The 21,088-nt window shown below is 39.2% G+C and overlaps 1 protein-coding gene across 1 annotated transcript in view; it reads right to left on the reverse strand.

The window, feature by feature from the left end:
- TET2 (tet methylcytosine dioxygenase 2) overlaps nucleotides 1–15,167 on the reverse strand; it is a 93,862-nt gene extending 78,695 nt beyond the window's left edge. The window contains exon 1 of the mRNA XM_063458387.1: nucleotides 14,734–15,167. The gene's annotated coding sequence lies outside the window, so the exon portion shown is untranslated. The remainder of the gene's footprint in view (nucleotides 1–14,733) is intronic.
- Nucleotides 15,168–21,088: the final 5,921 nt, after the last annotated feature.

Consider the following 21,088-nt stretch of genomic DNA (forward strand, 5'->3'; position numbering starts at 1 on the left):
TCAAAATATATATATATTTTTAAATATAAAGTGTTTCTGGGAGTTGTAGCTCATTTATCAGCCTTCTACTTATCAACCCTTGTGATGCTTATTTGTAGCACTGTGTTATTGTAGCAAAAAAGGAAAAATGCTGGATAGCAGGGTGGGACAGAAATGTACCATAGTTGCACTTTAACTCTCTGTGCAGTCAGGGGTGAAGTCTATGTTTGACAAAAAGCTGGAGCAATATACTTACTATATGTCTGGTTGGGTGTCCTCTTGGCACTCACTAATCATGCTTTTTGGGATTCAACTCTATTTACTCTGTTAGTTAATGAAGATCGGGAAAAGGCAGACATTTTAAATAACTCTTTTCTTCAGTATATATTAATGAGGATCCTATGGCAAGATATATGCAAATGATTGCTAAAAAAAATTGCAGATAACTTGTGATTGGATGACTCGAGACAAGGTTCTACAACAGTTAAAGAAAATTAATGTAAATAAAGACCCGGGGCCTGACGGTATTCACCCATGAGTACTTAAGGAGCTAAGTGGGGAAATAAGTGAACCTCTGTATTTAATCTTTCAAGATTCTTTTGTTTCAGGTATTGTACCGGAGGACTGGAGGAAGGCAGATGTCGTTTCTGTATTTAAAAAGGGTTCAAAATCCTTGCCTGGAAATTATAGACCTGTGAGCTTAATGTAACAATTTACCAGGGAGTTGGAGCCCAGCTGCAGGAGATGGCACAAGGAGGAGGCAAAAACAAAAAACACAGTACAGATAAAGGGGTAAGACGAGAAGGCAGGGTCAGACGAGAAGCACAAGTCAGGGCTGGCAGCGGAATATCGTAGTCAGTAAGGCAGGCAGAGGTCAGAGTCCAGGAAATCAGTCAGAAGAGAAACAAAGATCCGGCAGGATGGAACACCAGATGGAACACCGAACAAACAAAATGACCAGATCCTAGGTCTCAAGCAGAGCTGGCTTTTACAGCCTGCTGATTAGGAGCAGCTGACCCTAATTGGAAAGGGGCTGCAGGTGGATCAGCACTGCTCCATCCAGGCAAGGAGTCAGGAAGCAGAATAATGCAGAAAGGTGGACAGCATGGTAGAGAACCTGACTGGGTTCAAACCCAGCCAGGTCTCTTAACCCCTTAAGGACACATGACGTGTGAGACACGTCATGATTCCCTTTTATTCCAAAAGTTTGGTCCTTAAGGGGTTAAAGGGGCAGTCACGCCTTGCTGTCTGCAGGGTTCGGGTTGCAAGCCATTATCTGCAGCGTGACACTTAACTTCTGTGACTGGTAAAATATTTGAAAGGCTATTAAGGGATAATATTCAGGAATTTATTGGGAAGAACTTTGTTATTAGCAATAATCAGCATAGTTTTATGAAACATAGGTCATGTCAAACTAACCTAATTGCATTCTACGAAGAAGTAGAAGTATAGATCAGGGTGTTGCAGTGGATGTGATCTATTTGGATTTTGCCAAGGCATTTGATACAGTTCCTCACAGTAGTTCTACAAACTAAAATAAATTGGTCTAGATGAATATTCTTGTTCTTATTATTATATGATTATACAAATATATTCTGGGCCTGTACAAGCCATTATCTGGAAATCTATTCATAAACAGGGCTATACATAGGACACAAGCATTTAAGCTGGAAGAAAGGAGATGTAATCTAAGGCAAAGAAGAGTTTTTTTTACAGTAAGAACTAAAAGGATATGCAATTCTCTGCCTGAAGAGGTTGTTTTATCAGAGTCCATACAGATGTTTAAACAGCAATTGGATAAATACTTCCAAAAACATAACATACAGGGATATAATTTCTAATTAGTGGGGTAATAGCTGCTTGATCCAAGGAGATATCTGACTGCCATTTTGGGGTCAAGAAGCTGTACAGTGTGAATTTTGGGACAGTGCTGTACAGTGTGAAGCACTGACATTCAGTGTCTTCACCCTCTGCAAGGAGACACTGAACTTTCCTCAAGAAGGAATTTTTTCCTAGTTTGTCGCAAAATTGGAAGCGCTTCAGACTGGGTTTTTTGCCTTCTTTTGGATCAACAGCAAAAACATATGTGAGTAAGGCTGAACTTGATGGGTGCAAGTCTCTTTTCAGCTATGTAACTATTTAATTATGTAACATTACCAATCATATGAAGGATGTATGAACAACTATTTGTTAACCCCTTAAGGACACATGACACGTGTGACATGTCATGATTCCCTTTTATTCCCGAAGTTGTCCTTAAGGGGTTAAAGGTACATTATAGTCACCAGGACAACTATATCTTAATGTAGTTAGTCTGGTGAGTATAGTCAGTCCCTGCAGGCGTTTTGCACTAAATACTGTCTTTTCAGAGAAAAGGCAGTATTTACATTATAGCCTAAGGATACCTCCACGGGCCACTCCTCATATGGCTACTAGAGGTGCTTCCTGGGGCAGTGCTGTACAGTGTGAAGCACTGACATTCAGTGTCTTCACTCTCTGCAAGGAGACTCTGAACTTTCCTCATAGAGAAGCATTGATTCAATGCATTTCTCTGAGGAGATGCTGATTGTCAATCTCTGCCATTCCAATGCTTTCCTGTGGGAAAGTATTGTGATTAGATGAGATCCTCACTTCTGATGATGTCAGTCAAGGTGGCATATTAGGGGCCAGCACCAGCAGACTGGAATAGTGTTAAGAATTTACTATATTTAGGAGGTCAGGGGGAGAGGGGGCTAGACAGTGTTTCTAACGCTATAAGGTCAGGAATAAATGTTTGTGTTCCTAACAATATAGTGTTCCTATGTTTTATGAATTGAGAGTGCAGTTTAAAGAGTGGTCATACAAGGTGTTTAGCAGAGGACACAAGTGATGGTATGCAGAATAAATTGCAGGAAAGCAAAAATCACAATGATTTATATAAAATATAGATGTTGGTCTCTCCAAGACTGGAACTTAAAGGGACACTCCAGGCACCCAGACCACTTCTGCCCATTGGAGTGGTTTGGGTGCCAACTTCCATCACCCTTAACCCTTATAAACTGCAAAAATTACCTTGCAGGGTTAAGACCTCCTCTAGTGGCTGTCCTTGAAACCCGAAAAGTGACGCTGGAAGTCCTCATGCATAACCTCCAGCGTCGCCAGAGTCCCCATAGAAAAGCATTGAGTAATGCTTTCCCATGGGGAGGTGTAATGCGCACACTCAAGCCATTGCCGCGCATGCGCATTAGGCCTCCCCCACCGACTGACATCGGCAGGGGAGGAGCGTGGGTGGAGCCTGACCCTGTGCCGAGGATTCAGGTAAGTCACTGAAGGGGTTTTACCCCATCAGCAACACGGGACGGGGGGTGGGAGGGAGAGGGGTCCTGCAGTGCCAGGAAAACGGATATCCGTTTTCCTGGCACTGGAGAGTCCCTTTAAAGAGCATGTTAATTCAGTAAACAGCATCAATGAACATTAAAAGAGTCATTGAATGATGTTACAGAAATGTATTTATTTTCCTAATGTCCCAACATGACCTGGTTACACTCTTGCAATCTTGACATCCTGCAAATCCGGTGAGAGGAGCTTCCAGGACGCTCAGCTAATACCTCTTCTTTTGCAGCTTGTGCGAAGGAAAAAAAAAAAAAAAAAAAAAACAGAAGGAAAATAAGATTGGTTAACTATTACAGGAGCATGAATGGCTTCTGTGTTCTAAAATTTTGAAAGTACCGTAGAGCTCTCCAATGGTAACATTACATTTAATTTAGAACAACTCAATACAAAAATAAACGCATTTATTTTACTAAGTAACCCCTTATTGTGAAGTCAGCAGAATCCTAAACATAAAGGGCTTTTATCAACCTTGAGTGTGCATACAGTGATAATTAATTTTATCTCTAAAAAATACGACACACGCCAAACATTTGGTTTCACTTCTGCAGCTAATCCCCAAGCTATTTGCCCTCGTTAAGCAGAAGTAGCACATGACATTGTATGTGCAGTATTACCACAATGGCTTTCATTCAAATCAGTGGAAGCCATCAATGCTATCCTGCACATGTGGGCATGGCTGCTACTGACAGTCTGTCAATAAACAATCATGCACCATACCAAACGCACGGCAGCTTCTTTGACCAATATCAAGCTATACAGGAATGTTGTAGAGGCAGAAGTTAACATAAAATAAATTTTCATCCTACTCATGTCCAATGCCAACTACAAGAATATGTACATTTTATATGCATGCAAACCTGATGCATGAAGAGCACCTTTAAATACAACCTGACCTTTTCCTATTTAGGTAGAAGAAAGCACTTCTTTAGAGCCCACCCATGAGTCAATACTCCAGCTATTCTGTGTCAGAATAATGACTGAGTACACTGGTCTTAAAAGGGTTAAAGCATAGACTGCACTGCCTACTAACGCTCTCTCTAATTGCATTACAACAAGTAGGTCTTGATTACGTTCTTTTTTTAATTTTGCTTGATTTAAGACAAACGGATTTTGTTTTAGAGATATTCACAAATTGTGTTGTTGTTAACAGCTTCCCATCATTTCACCGGTTATGTACATGGGGTTTTCAATTTTGGCTTTTGGTCCCTCCTTTCTGTGCTAGTGCCCAGCAACTCTGATATTTAATAGGACTGCCGCATCCGCTAGTCTCTCTCCATAGGATTTCTGGGAACTTGTTTGTAAACACTGTAGCCATGTGCGCGTCACCACGTGAGGAGGCGTAGCACTGACCTGGAATCTACTATTTGTGGAGTAACCTCTGGCACTAGTAACAATACAGCATGGCCAGGAACCTTTTTAACTCTCTCCCAATCTCTCGGCTGGCAAAATGTTTTGAACTGTGTCAAATATTCATAAAAAAATAAAGAAAAAAGGTAAGCATAACCTGGCAGGTTTTCCCTATTTACGTCATACCATTTTAAAAGGCCTGATGCAAGCCTCAGCTCTGTATTGATATCTATATATGAGTCAGAGGTTTGTGAAGCAACCTTTGTGCATGCTTGCAAACACAAACAAAAACACACGCAACTGAGAATACAGCAATGCAAGAGGCTAATCTACTAGTGATCAATTCCCAATAAACCGGAATTTCACAAGGAGCACTACATTTTCTCTCTCTCTCTCTACGGTAACCATTAGTGAAGGATCAACCAAAACAAGGCAACAAAAATGTATTGGCATCAGAGTTTTGACTATTAATAGCATTCAGTACTACGTAAAGCACAGCTCAGCAACAACTGAAATTTTACATCTGTTTGTCGTGTACTTTAGTGGGAATTACTTTTTCCACTCAAAAGAAAAGTCGAATACGGTCAAGGAGGGCATACAAGGTGAGAACATACAGTGTAATCTTGCGTAACACAAGGCAGAGAAGGACAAAGTACAGAGGAAGCTCATTCACTGCTTCTAATAAGGGAATCCAACACACACATATGATAAAACAGTGTAACACATAGTGACTGATAATGGCTGCAAGCAATACAGTTCAAGTCAGGCCACAGGAAAAAATACAAGATGTTCTGGGAAATTATTAACACGTAATGCAGCTATGAGGAGTCATATTATTTTACAAATCAGGACTGCTCTGCTATAAGAAATCTCTAATTTAATTTGTATGGGGCATAAAACAGCTTATCATTTTTTTTTTTTCAAACACATGAGGAACATCTACAGAAAGGTAATAAAAAATAGAGAGTGAGTCTGTTTGTTCCTGCTCTTTGGTATTATGTAACAGGTATATGGAGTCCCAGCCCAACTTCACTTCATTTTGAAATGACAAGGAGTCTGAACAACACAATGCATCTTGGCAACAAAACACTGACTGTGGTATCAAGCAGAAATATTACTGCAACACAAAAACAAAACAAATTTGAGCCCTCACAGTGTTTCATTTCAGTAATGAATGTGTTTTGTTGACAAACTTTAAGAAGGTTTCCATGACCAACAATATTTATAGCTCCTCTACAAAACACCAAAGGTTATTATTACAAATGTGTAAAGCATGTGCCACCACAGCTCCTCTTGCTTGGGAGGCTGACTGCAGTCTATTTTTGGCTCACTGTAGAACACATCGCTTTATTTCGTGGTGCTCCATATCTCTTGGATAACAGTATTGGAAGGAAGATTAAAGCTAAATTCGTTGAAGGGATAGCGTATACTCTCGGTTAATGCCACAGGCGAGCGACACCAGAAAACCAGGTACTGCAGTGTAAGAATTGTAGACGTAACTTGTCATCCTCCACCTAGAGTTCATTACGTAATTGTCCCGGAGAATTCTGGGCCGTCACTTTGTAAACAGTGTAGCCACGTGCGCACAGAACCCACATCAAATTAACTCTTCCTGCAAGCAACGTATCAGAAGATATGGACAGAGTTACAGAACCACACGGTCAAACATTCAAAGACACAAAATATAGCAGATTTCAAGCTACATTAACAAATTACAACAAAAATAAATACTTTTACAATATGTGAGTATAATTGAAAGCAATATTAGCAATGTGAAACAAAGTACTGTAATATGTTATATGAAATCTCCAAAGGTTCATGGTTTCCAATAATAAAATCACATTTTCTAGCGTATCAATCCTCAGCCTCTGATGTTTGTTTTACTGCGTCCACAAATATATTCTATATGCTTCCACTAACGCCATAAGGACTCAATGAATATACGAATGAAAAAATATAAACAGCCTAAAACACACAAGCTATAAAAATAATTAAAGGAGCTCTCAAAACACAATAATCTTCTATTACACTCTGTATTTTTCAGTAAAAAAAGCTTTCCACATAAGTAGTTTCAATCATGAAACAAATAAATGAAGCTACATGGCAATCTAATACCATTAGCACTGCTGGGCCAGGTTTTATTTGATAAACACAATAATCCCTCTGTAAATAATGATAAGACTAGGACTGGCTGGGAAACATCCTAATGTTTTCTGCAGAAGCTGCAGATTTGCAGCAATTGAATGAAATTCTGGATTAAGGAGCTCCATTTTTATATTTAATGCAAAATGCATTAACAAAATGCATATGCAGGTTGCCATGGTGACAAGGAATTTTGTCCAGTACCTGAGATTTGTCAGCCCATTCAGTGTCAAGGGAGAATGGAGTCATCTGGCTGAGGTAGAGTGGAGCCGGCAGAGGACCAGTAGAGGCAGCAGGCTGAGCGAGAGTGGAGCCAGGCATCTAAGGAGCTAAATCATCCGTCTCTTCTTGCTCTATTCCCTCGCGCGTTCTGCTGTCATGCCCGTTGCGGATATGACTTAACTCTGTCCCCGGCATTACTAAATGGTGTGTGACAGAGCAGAGATAGAAAAGCTGGAAGATTACTGCAACCACACTGTTCTCCAGTGAAATAATCCACTCCAGCTCTCCCAAAGGTAGGGAGGCTGGGTGGACTTAATAATAATGTTTCAATGTGTGAGATGATCTGTTTGAATCTGTCTGTCTGTGAGTGTGTGTGTCTGTCTTTCAGTAAAGGTGTGTGTCAGTGAGTGTGTGTGTCTGTCTTTCAGTAAAGGTGTGTGTCAGTGAGTGTGTGTGTGTCTGTATGCCTGTCAGTCAGTGTGTCTGTCAGTGAATGTGTGTGTCTGTATATATGTCTGTCAGTGTGCGTGTCTGGGTGTGTGTGTGTCTGACTGCCAGTGAGCGTGTGTCAGTCAGTGAGTGTGTGTGTCTGAGTGTGTTTCTGTGCCCGTCTGTCAGTGAGTGTTTTGTCTGTCAGTATGTGTTTGTGTCTGTAAGTGAGTGTGTCTGTTTAGGTGACTGGCTCCTCTCCGATAACATGGGAAAGATGCTTTTACTCAACTTTTTTCGCACTCTGTGCCAGTCTTGCTGTGGCTGGCTCCACCTCCATGGCTAAAATCATCAAGCTTGATGATCTCAACCAAGGTGATGCTTTCCCAAAGGAAATCAATGCATCTCTATAGGGAACATTCAGCGGCTCCATGCAGAGTGTGGAGACACTGAACACGGGTGCTGCACACTATGCAGCACTGAACTAAGAAGCACCTATTGGCCGTATGTGTGACTGTCACTAGAGGTGTTATAAGGTAGCAGTGTAAACACTGCCTTTTCTATAAAAAGGCAATGTTTACATTCAAAAGTCTGCAGGAACAGGCTATAGACACCACTACCACTACACTAAGCTGTAGTGGTTCTGGTGACTATAGTTTCCCTTTAACCCCTTAAGGACCAAACTTCTGGAATAAAAGGGAATCATGACATGCCACACATGTCATGTGTCCTTAAGGGGTTAAGAATTGCATTTTTGTCATTGAAAATAATTATTTGTTAGTTTAACAGGATGCTAAAGTTTTTAAGCTGGCTCCTTGGTGCCAAACAAATTTGTCAAGCCCTGGGATACCAAATCAATCTTTCATCTTGTTAATGTGTCAGAATTTTTAGTAATTGAATTTCAAAATTGTACTGTCTTTTGCAAATTTAATTATCATTCTAAGTAAAGACAGTAATATCAACATAGTGAGACGGGTCCAGGCCAACTTCAAAAGAGCTCATCTTGCAGGTATGTTCATGATGTTTATAAAAGAGGCAAAAAGAATCATGGGAAAGTGATTTACAATGAAGCGGTGCTAAAATTCTGCTTTCAATCTTTTAATAGAAACATACGCTACAATACTTCGACTCTCAGAGTACAGTTAATTAGATGCACATCACAGATACACTAAAGCGTATCATTACCGGTCAGCTGATCAGAATGAAGACATGCCCAGTTTGCATGAGCCCCAACCAATTAGTGGCAGTCATTGTGGGATTTTCTTACTGCTGACATGTCCTTGTTACGAAATGAAATTGATACAGGGAAATTAATCAGGGTCCCCTATATTGATTCCATGGACACAGGTCAGTGACCTCGGCAGTTTCACCCTAAATATTAGTTCTTTCCAATACAAAATAAAAAGATATATAAAAAGTTGGGGTTAGGCACAAAGTGGCACACACTGCATATTGCAATGTTTACAGTGCAGAAAATACGAACCGGATTAACCAGTTCTTGCAAGTTTCAGTAGGTGCAACAGTTGGCCACACAACAAATATTATGTAATAGGTTTCCAAAAAATAAATTTAAATAAACACATCATACATTTGCTATTTCTTCATATAAATGATTGATTGAGAACCTATTTCCAAGCAGTAATTAATCAGCTAGGCTCCAATATCTGCTGCTATAAAAGACCAGATTTTGTGTTTTTTGTTTTTTTTTAGAAAAATCAGGAAAATTTGAATTTGTGAGGGAATTCCCTTGACTAAAAAAAAAAAATAAGTCTGCATGTTTCATATTCTAGTATTGAGGCTCCCAGTAACTAAAATGACATGACATTCCACCCTCCAAAACAGTACATTTCTATACCCTATGCTCCTATTAATCAAGTATCTCACTATAGCGTGCAAGCAATCCTAGAACTATTCAAGTCAATCTCTCTGGCTGCTGGTATCTTTTGATGTCACACAATAACTTACTGATTATAATAATGTGGAAATGCTGCTTGCAAAGGTGAATCATTAGCATATTCCATATAATTTTCTGAAAAGTATAGCTGAGCCAGTAAGAATATAATATTAGGAAGAAAATCTTGAGGATAATATTTGAATCTACACATTAATACCTGCTTCAAATGTTCCAATACCCAACACTACTTTCAATATTTCATTCTGTACTGGATTTTACCTAAACCTCAATAGGTAAAACAAACAAACCACACTACCTTTTAAAATCACATTTAATCCTAAGAACCTACTTTCCTAGAATCACGACAAAAATAAAATGTATGGATACCTGCATGATATGGTTGCATCACCTGCTCAGAGCATGCAAATAGAATACTTTTATTCTTTAACGTATGTAACACCTGTTCAATACATTGTGCAGAACCATTGTGCAGGCTTAAACCTAAACTTGTTACAAATATCATTTTAATGAAGACTCCAAGCACCATAACAAGTAAAGCACTCTATAATGGTTATGATACTTGTAATGCCCTGAGTCCCCTCCATTTTAAGTAGTCATTATTACACTTTAACTTCTCATCTGGGGTATGTCAGACTCCACTTCCCGTATAATCCATGTTAAATGTTAAAGAACCACGAAAGTCACTCATACCACTTCATCTCAACAAAGTGGTCTGGGTGAAGTGGTCGTTTAGTTTTAGAGAAGCTTCTGCAGCATTGACCGAGTTAAACCCAGTCACGTGATGCAAAAGCTCATGGTAAATCATTGAATTTAAGCTTGTATTCCTAACACTGTAGTGTTCCTTTAATGCTCTTACAGGGTTACAGGCCAGAATAGCCAAACTGAAAGGATAGATGACAAAGACTTTGTCCAGTTCAACTATTTCGATCTTAAATTTTTCATTCAGTTTGGATTCGCATTGAATTTTCTCTTTAGAAAATAACTGTTAGTAGTAAGGCAAGTGCTATTTGATTCAAATAAAAACTAAAGTCCACTGGCTTATATGTAGAATTTTTCTTTGCACGAAGTTCATTTTATAAAGTGTTCATGGGATTATAGTTTTGTTACAGACCTACAACTCATACAACTATAGAAAAATGTATAAACAACTAAAAAAAAAAGACACATTGTATACCCTGTGATCATTCCCAAAGATTAATGTATCATTTGCTACATTATGTTGCGAAAATAAAAAATATAGTGCATTCAGGTCATTAGGTGGTGTAATTCTCTAATACACAGGTATCATTACTTATCAATTTGTAAACTGCTGGCTTACTTTAGCAACATAGTATAACAATGTTCCCATGGGAAATGCATTTAATTGTTATTAAACTGGATGGCAGTCACGCCTAACCTTGTCTAACCAAAAGATGCACTACCCTGCCACAAATACAGTGTACTTGTACAGTATAACTGGATATGACACAGATTTTGACACTTGCACATATTTCTTGAAATAAAAATCAAACCATTTACAATGCACACTTTTGATTATTCCTGGCAAGTGTAATTACATCTGAAATATATGCATGACTATCCACTGATATTCCTGTGAATTTGCATTTCCTGTCATCATTGTTGAACATCTGACAAAGCAATGAGTTTTTCTTACCCTAAAATATGTTCTAGTCTTAAGAAATTTGTGGAGTCCCTAATGTCATTGACAGTCACTCAACAGACCATGACAGCTTCCAGGACACCAGTACACCTACAAACGTTACCACAAAACTCTGATGCAAAAGACAAACTACTGAGCACAACTTCAACTAAAATCAAGTAGCTTCCTAAATAGCGGTGCTTGACTCAGTATTGTGACAGCCCAGTTAATATTTAAGGGATTAACACAATTTCATCAATTTACACAAACAAAATTATGACTGCATTATATTATTTAATTGTAAATATAATAAATTATCTAGCAGGGAAAAAAACATTGCCAATGTACAATGTTTGGTTAGAATCCTCAAGTGGAATCATAAAACAGTATTTACTACTAGAATATTGTGTATCAGACAAAATCATTTGTGGTCTTGTTCTGCAGACTACTTTTCCAAGTGTAACCACTGACGTTCCTAGAAACTTGGCACCCTGCATCTACCAGTGTCAAAGCTAGCTGGCTGCATGGGTAGACTTCTCTGTATGCAAATTCGACCGTGGTATAATCCGCTGAGTGGGTAAACAGTTCATCCTGTACACCATAAATTACTGCAGGTTCAAACAGAGGCAAACAATGTGAACCAATTTTTTGGTGAACCTCTGCACTGAATATTAAGTGTGGAGCATTTTGTCCCTAGGGTTAGCATATTGATTGTTCGGTTACCAAATGCCATATTCTTTGCAAATCTGTACTAGCGCTATTACCTAACGCAACCCCAATGCTGATAAACTACCTTGAAAATGTCTCCGTCATAACAAGCCCTGAGCCCAACGCATGTGGCTTGTTCTTTAAACAATGTTGACATGTGGAGAGGCCAAGACCACACGCGCTGCATCAAAACACTTCCAGTGCCCTGGATTAATGCCAGAAACTGTCCAATGAGTGCCAGTACTCTTTTGAATGAGAAATACAAACTTCCACTACCAATACCAGGACTGAACCCAAAACAATTTAACAAATCTGTCAACAAGTAAAGATGCAGATGTTGAGACAGGACAAAAATGATAATGGGATCTTGAGAAAAAAAAACCTAATAAAATAGAAGCACTAATTTTGGATTTATGTTTCAATTTTTCCTTTTTATGTTTCACACAGCTAAAATCTGTCATTTTAAGCATTTGTGGCTCAGAAAGCTAACTCACTGAAATTTAGTTTTTCCAGTTTAAGTTCTTTTACTGAGAAGCCAGCAGTTATCTCTTTATGTGATATTATTGAAGGCTCTCCATCTGCATGGTATGCCTGAGTGTTATTGGTACCTGTATTCTAATTTAGAACCACGAGGATGGCAGCAAATTGCTGCCCTATATGTTTCACACCTACACAGTACACAGAAATATGGTAATATTTTGTAAAAAAAAAAAAAAAAAAAAGGACAAAATGCATCATACGTCTGCAAATACAAATATTGGGAAAAGTTATAAAAGTTCCAAAATCACTACGACACCCAAGGAATTTGACTGATTATTGAATTGGTTTTCACTGGGATTACTCCAGTTTGCCTAACTTTATTATTTGCAACACTTTTATTAATCTCCACTACTGAGAGAAACTTAAATAAAGGCAAACCATTGGAGTAGTGAAGACTGCCATATATCTGAGAAGGGGTATGACCAACATCTGTGAGCAAACTAAAAATTACATAAATCTTTACCAGCAACTAGATTTTGGCTGGTACGGCTGTGATTTGTTTTAGTTTGCAAAAAGAACAGGGCCCTGTATTTGAATGTCTCAGGAATTTTATATTCAAGTGAAAAATGCTTTTTTGGTAGGCAGCCCTGATGAAAATGTAGACTTAGGGTACATATTGCCCATAAGTGTCCCTACCAAAAAAAAATGAGCTATGGTTACAAATCTATGGTATACTCACCATTTTTTCACCTCTTAGCAAATTATGAATTTGAAGCTAAAAAGGCATTAGGTCGCTGACATTTAGAAACTATTCATAATCAACATGTGTAGAAACTCTTGAAAATCAATTAGCAATGCCCAATTTAAACTGCTATTGTTTTAGCAATAAGAATTAACATCTCCAAACCTTGTCCTGTTCCCAAAGGCTTCCATTTTAGTGAAAGCATGTACAAACTCACTGCTTGTGCTGCAATACACATGAAATATAGAATTACATCTACACAGTGCTTCCCCCATGCACTATTTGCAACATTTATTAAAATAAATTTTGAACTACCTCTATGAACCTGCATCAAAACACTTGCACCTAAATTTGTTCTGGAAAAAGACCATTGATAAGTGGGCACATCCAAACTAGGAAGTAGATTTCTGAATGGATCAGCCGCGCACTGTTCCTCGCTTTGTGTATGGTTCAGCCAAGCAGTGACGAAACCAACAGCACTGAGATGACCTTATATTTTATAATGAACAGCTGATGCCTGCTTCATCTACCTGACTTACCAATGGAAATAGCGGGCTGACAAATCATTTCTCAACATAGGATTATCCAACTGCTTACATCAAAAAAGGCAAGGCATAAAGAGCCATTAGGTCATTTCATGTAGGCTTTACTGAAATACAGGTAGCATGATCACCAATATGTTTTAACGCTTCACTGAGTAGGCGTTAATGGTCACACATCACAAATAACACTGCACACTTATCTACCATCTACCCTCCATTAGGAGGTGCCAAACAGATCATAAGATTAAGTGATGTCTCATATCTTTTGCGTGACTTTTTTTTTACTTTCTTATTTCCAAAAGGAGATTTTTATCATCTTTATACTAAGCTCTCTGCTTCGTCATTTTAATGATTCAATACTACGGAAAAAATAATTGACAGATCCATTTTTGAATATGGGATCTTTAAATGCTTTGTCCTGGAGTACATTTTGCATCCTTCAAACCTTTTAACCTGGCAGGCTTCAAACTCTAAAATTGTCTTCTTTGCCACTCTATTCTTATGTTTCTTTGACTGTGCCTGTCTTTGTGTGTCCGCTTGTCACTCACCAGCAATCCAAAGAATAGCTGATTCACTAGCAGCACAAAGGCAAAAAAAAAAAACCTCAAGGTATTCTCAAACACATGCCGGGGAGCCCAAAGGAAAAAAATTAGTTCATACCATGTCTTAAAATGCTGAATTTACAGATTATGTTCTTAAGCATGTGACTTTAGCTCAACAAAAATATAAATAAAAAAAATAAAGTATGGTTTCAAATAATACATCAGTTTGCTTGAATATATTAAACAAAGGCAAAATCAAGGAGTCAAAATATCTGCTATATAGTACTTTAACTGTAAATGAAAGCATAATTATTAAGTATTCAGACATGGTTTACACTGAGACAGAACAGGAAACATTTAGAAAAATGGCAAAAACACACCACAGAAGCTCTGCAGTTCTGCACACTAAAGAAAGAAAAATCTATACAATATATGTATTAAACTCAAAGAATGTCTGACAAAGAAGGTGGTGGAATGATGTCTTATTTAAAAAAAAAAAAACACATAAAAAAAAAACTATTTGTCAGCCATGTTGGAGAAGAATCAGTATATTTTCTCCTCTTTATTATTGCACATTACACAAAACCAGTGCTACTTTCAAGAGTGAGAAAAAAAAAGAAACAAAAAAGACAAGGTTAGGCAAGAACAAATGGGAATAAATATAGATCTCTGACCTCTTAAATGTCCCTCAGCTTTGCAGAAATCCAGCAAACACAGTCTGGGTCTCCTTTCTAACAAATCCTAAAGGGCAGCCATCTTGCTTCCTTCTGCTCCTCTACGAAAGCAGACTAGCCTCCACATCAATATTCATAGGCCAGTTTGACGTCTGTTCTCATCACTTGATGAAGCCCCAGTGTTGCTGTTCGCTGTTCCAAAGGGTGGACGTGACTGGCATGTGAACCAACCCAAAAAGCAACCTCTGCTGACAAGGAGCTCTGCCTGCTAGCTTGGTTAATGTAAATCAGTTCCCTACTAAGGGCTTCCCACATAAAGCCTCACTTTTTTTTTTTGGCTGTACAATAGTAAGCAGAAGCCTGGGTTGCACTGAAGCTGTGGAGTGGATCACACTGGTAACCTGGCTGTCTCCTTCTAAGTATGGCAGAGCAACTTCACAGACACTGCCTTCAGCTACACTGTAGCAGCCACAGCACAGTAAACTGGTTTCTAGCATACTAAAGGGGGAAGGAATTTGCAGGCAAGATTACATAGCTGATTTTTCTGAATATCAGATTACAGTATGTTTGCAGAAGTTCCTCCTTTTCATCTTCCCTCCCTTTAAGCACGCCTTATTACATACACATTTCCTTCCTTTAAACTGATCTGAAAGCCAGCTAGTACTGCATTTACTTATGCACACACTAGTCCGGTTTGGTTGCCTGCTGGCTGACTGTGCTCAGGTTTCTAGATTTGTGGTTGAATAAGACCCAAAAGTTTTAAACAATTCTCCAAACTCAGCACTTTTATTCTTTCAGTAAAGCCATGCCAATAACAACCACTTGTTTACAATGTCTATATAAGCTAGAAGGCATGTAAAAAAACCTCTGTACAGCGCTACAAAATTTGTTGGCGCTTTACAAATAATAATAAACCCCTAAAGACAAACAAAACAACAACAATGTAGCAATACTCTGATGACAATTTGTTTCTGTTCATTCACAGTTTATACAATTACTAAAAGTAATTAAATAAAATGATGCCTCCGATATTTTGCCTCCATAATATTAGCCCCCCCAAAAAACATCAGGTTACCTGCAAAAAGAGAAAAGTGGCATTTCATGTACAGGTATTTCCAGCGACCATTCAAAATATCCAAAAGGAAAGCGTGCCTCCTGGTTTTAGCACACTCTCTAACTGGCTTGCAGTGATAGTAAAATAACATTTAATGAAGTGTCTGACTACAGACCAAGCTGTGAAATACACAAATCACATGGGAGGACAACGTTTTGCACTAAAAGCAGTTTACATTTCTTTAGAGGAGGGGGAGGATGAAACATGATCCAACCAATCTCTCTCAGACATCCTGCACTCCACTCCCCTCCCCCAGCACTCTATATTAAAAACTGACTGAAGAATTAGAGCTAATAGCTTCATGTGGCCTAATTTAGAACTACAAGAATATATAAAAGTATGTAGAAACAAAGGAAAAACAACGACAATAGACTCAACAAGGAAATGTGCAGCAGATTGATTAAACAACAGACAGTGCTCTTTTCTGCTCTTTTGAGGCTTGTTTTTAGACTGTCATCTCTAATGACAGATATGCACCCACCTTCATTTAATAATGCATTAATAATGGGTTATGTTTGCCTATATTTTCAAAAATCGCACACTGCTCAGTAGGTTCTGTAAGTTGAGCTACGAATACATTGCGGCGTTTCTTCACTACGCTGAACTGTAATAAACTGAAAAAAATGATTGCAAAAATGGGGCTAAAACTGCCAAGTAGGAGGAATTTTCCTAAAAGTAAATGTTTTTCTAAATGTTGTTATTCTGTTTTCAAATATGTACAAATCAGAGTTTAATATATAAATCTAGAAGGAACACTATAGGACCCAGACAATTTAATCTCAGAAAGTCATGAAGTGGACTGGGTGCCATGCCCTTGTCACTTTATCCCTGCAACTAAAAACATTACCGTTCTGCAGGAATGGCAATGTTTTCATTGCAGGGTTAACATGCCTCTAGTGGCCGTCACACTGACAGCCACTAGAGGTGCTTCCACATTATGGTCTCATATAGACCATTTGATTGGCACAGTGCAGCATTTTGCTGCGCATGCACACTATATTCCCAATGCTTTCCTACGTGCAGTGATTGAAAGGGCTAACATTTTTAATGTACAAAAGTACAGCAGTGACGTCGGCTCCTGGTGGAGAGGACTGGCCAGAACAAAAAGATGGCAACACCAGCGAGGGACATATTCAGACAAGTTAAACTCACCTTTGCTTGCCCCCACCCGCTGGCCACCGGACCACCAGCAGCGACGTCACCATCAAGGGGCTTTGCAAATGGTGACAGTGCCATTTTAACCACTTAATGCTATTAGGGTGTTCCATGCCATCCCCACTATAATGGGCTTTAAAGCCGTTGCAGCAGCATGGAACATCAAAACGTCTCTCGGCCCCAGGAGCTCCAAATTACTTATCCCCGCCGTGATCCGCTTTAGTAAGACTGCCTGACACTACAGGCAGTCTCCACCTGACAAATCAGGCCCCCACTCGGCATGTGATCGCTCTCACAGGGCGATCACATGGCTGGCATAGCTGCCTGTGGGGGACTGCTGGGCTGTCAAGCAGTCCCCCTGCTGTTTGAAAATGGAAAAACAATCATTAGTAAATCACACTAATTAAATATATGTATATATAAGATATATATATATACACCTTATATATACATAATTTCATATTTAGTGTATTTTTATATTAATATATAAATATAAAATATTAATATAAAAATACACTTAGAATGAAATTACATCTATATAGAATATATATGTATATATACAATGGGGCCTCGGTTTACAAATGCCTCGGTTAACATAATTTTCGGTTTACAAATAAAAATCCATTGAAAATAATGCCTCGGTTTACAATTTTTTTTTTTTGCAATACAAAGCAAGTTTTCCCAGGATGCATTGCACCTGGGAGGTTTATAGCACTGCCCCCTGCATGCTGGAGCCTGTGGGTAGCATGTGGCGTCGAGTGTGGAGGTGTTGGAGAGGCTTTTGCATTGAGTTTTGGAGCCATTCTGGAAATTGTTTGCAGTTGTTTTGGGACTTTTTGGTGCATTTCTCAAGCTGTGGAAAGGTAGGGAGCTGAGCTTCGTCATTTGCATGCCTTTTATTATGTGTTCTGCATTGTGGGTTGGTTTTGACTTTTTTTCTGACCTCCAGAACGGATTAATTGGTTTTCAATGCATTCCTATGGGAAACCATGTTTCGGTTTACAAATTGTTCGCAATAAGAAACATTCTGGGGGAAACTGCATTAAATTCGTAAACCGAGGTCCCGCTGTATATATATTTATATAGATACACACAATAATTATATATATTGTATATATACTTTTCCTGGCTAATCATGGCAGCATAAACATCATGGGTAAGCTCCGCCCCTTACAGCCAATAGGACAGGAAAAACACCAAAGGCTTTAAAAGGAGGCTCCATTGCTACGGTCTTCAGTCTTCTTCCTGTCCTACAGCCGTTAGGATGTGAGCAATTTGCTCCCTTTACTTATGGACATGTATGTGTTTTCTCTTTTTTATATTAGGGTGACTTTATACTGTTGGGTTTTTATACTACGGTACTTTTACTGTGATGTCTTTAAATTGTGGTGCATTATGCAGTTGTGCCTTATGCTGTAATGCTTTTATGCTGTGATACATTTAATCTGTGATGTATTTAAGCTGTGTGGAATTATGCAGCTGTGCCTTAGGCTGTAATGTCTTTTATACTATGATGCCTTTAAACAGTGGTATATACTTTGACTTTTGCACCTTGTTGCCTTTTAATCACCTTGCAGGCATTTTTACATTATGTCTTATGCTTCCCCTCGGTCCCAGAGATTTATTCCCTATTCCCTGTGTGTTCAGGGGCCATGTATGCTGCAGACCGAGCTCTCTCCCCGCTCTCTAAACGGCAAATGCACTCAGAAGACGCCCGCGCATGTGCAGTTTGTGCCTTAAAGGACCCAATAACGATGGCTTGCATTATGGGAATACATGTTGCGCAGAAAGTACCTAAAATGGAGGGAAAATTACAGTAAACCTCACAAAATTATTTGGAAAGTATTTGCAGGGTCTCCAGACATGAGTAAGTGCTGTTTTCAGACAGTTTTAAATCTGTTTGACTGGTTTCCTGATAATAGAATTTGACAGTGCTCTTTTTTACTTTAGTACTTTGCCACAGGTAATATTTATTTATTTGTTGTTTACTTGATGTCTGAATCTACACCATGTTCTGATTGTGATGGGAATGCAGTGGAAGGAAAACCGTTATGCACTGACTGTCTCCAGAAGGTAGCTGCTTCAGCATCACCTATACCTGTGCAGCCAAATGACATGCGGTCATGGCTTACAAAGGAAGTTCCAAAGTATTTCAGAGGCCTTAGGCGTAAGAAATAGAGGCCACATTTTACCCTGTGGAGGAAGGTACTTCCACCCCCTGGACTACACCACCTGAAGTGGATGCACAGATTTCCAGGGTAGCCTGTGGACGATGCTACTGCTTGACCACTCTGTTTTTTGTTTTTTTTACGCAAGCCTATAGATCAAAAGTGGACGCAGACCTGTCCAAATTTATACGCCTGCAGATGCAGGATGTCATCCAGCTGTAGCTTTCACTGCTTTTTCTAGAACCATGAAAAGTGTGATTAAAGATCTAAAGGCTACTATGGAGAGAGATATTACGAGCCAAAATTGAAGATGCAGTCTGAAGTCTTCAGGTTTTAACTGACTTCTTCACATTAGCTTCCCTAGATGTAACTATAAATTCTGGCTTTATCTATAGCAGCTAGGAAAGCATTATGGTTCTGTTTCTGGGATGATGACTCATCCTCCAAGTCTGCCTTCTACACCATTCTATTTGAAGGGGAGCTGCTGTTTGGGAAAGTTTTGGATGGATCCATAGGCGGTTGAGGGCTGCAAGGTATTTGTACCTCAGGACTGAAGATCCAAAAATCCCAGCTCCTCATGGTCAGACAGGAGAACCTCCAGTGACCAGCATTTCTGAGATACGTGGAGTTACTGACCCTGCAGGGAATACGCTAGAGCAGGGCTGTCCAACCTGCGGCCCCCCAGATGTTACTGAACTACAACTCCCATGATTCCCTGGCTACCTTTTTAATTGAGAGAATCATGGGAGTTGTAGTTAGCAACATCTGGGGGGCCGCAGGTTGGACAGCCCTGCTCTAGAGGTAACTCATGGCAGTTGGTAAACCTGCCTTTCGAGGTTCTAACAGAGATATGAAGCAATCATTTTGCTCTTCAGTAATAAACTTGTGTCTGTCCTCTGTACTAGGAGCCTTATTTTTTCTGATCAGACATACCTCGGCTCGTCACATTCTGGAGACTTGAGTGGTATCCATAGCCCAGATTGATATAGACTGAAGTTTTTTTATCTTCAGATACAGGAGTCTCTATACCGACAAGAGAATTCAGAGAGATAAATCAAAAGGTATAGCACTGAAGGAATATGTAAGAAGCCTTCTGGACGAAGAGGCGATTTCTTAGGTTCCATAACAAGAGCGGTTCCAGGGCCATTATTCGCCTCTCTTCTGGTGCTAAAATAAAAAACACATGGAAGCCTATGCTGGACCTAAGAAGTGCCAACAAAAGGCTGAATGTCAGAGTCTTCGGGATGGAGTCAATCAGATCCATATCTTAAGTAATTTGGAAGGATAATTGTATTAATCTCTATATATCTCAAGGATGCTTACTATCACAATAGCACTAGATCTTCAGCATTATCTCAGAAGAGAACTTCCAATTTAGTGCCCTACCATTTGGCCTCACTGCAGCCCCAAGAACCTTATATATGCTTATAGTTATATTGAGAGTCCAGAAAACCACCTGGTTCCATCTGGTTCCTATCTGGATGATCTACTTCTGGTAACCTCAGACCCACAGAAGGCAGGCACACGGAGGAATATAGTTCTTTCAGAACTCCAGAAGTTTAGCTGCTTGATGAATATGAAGAAAAGCCGTTTCACACCAGCTCAGAGGTTGACATTTCTGGGTGGAAAATTCTATGCTCTGCTTTTTCCCTATCTCAGGAACAGTTCCACAGATTGTGAAAGTTTCTCTTCCAGTTTCTTCATTTTTGCTTGGTAACCGCAAGAAAGTATATGCAACTACCAGGAATCCTGACTTCCACCATCAGACTTGTCAGATGGGCCCAATGGCATCTCAGGATTCCTCAAAGGTTCTTTCTATCTTGGTTCAACAAGAGAGAGAGGAATTGGAACCAGACACTGACGATGTCACCATCAGTGGAGTTACACCTTACCTGGTAGCTGAAAAGAGAGAATATAT

Source organism: Pelobates fuscus, chromosome 6 (genome assembly GCF_036172605.1).
Source record: "Pelobates fuscus isolate aPelFus1 chromosome 6, aPelFus1.pri, whole genome shotgun sequence".
Taxonomy (NCBI): Eukaryota; Metazoa; Chordata; class Amphibia; order Anura; family Pelobatidae; genus Pelobates; species Pelobates fuscus.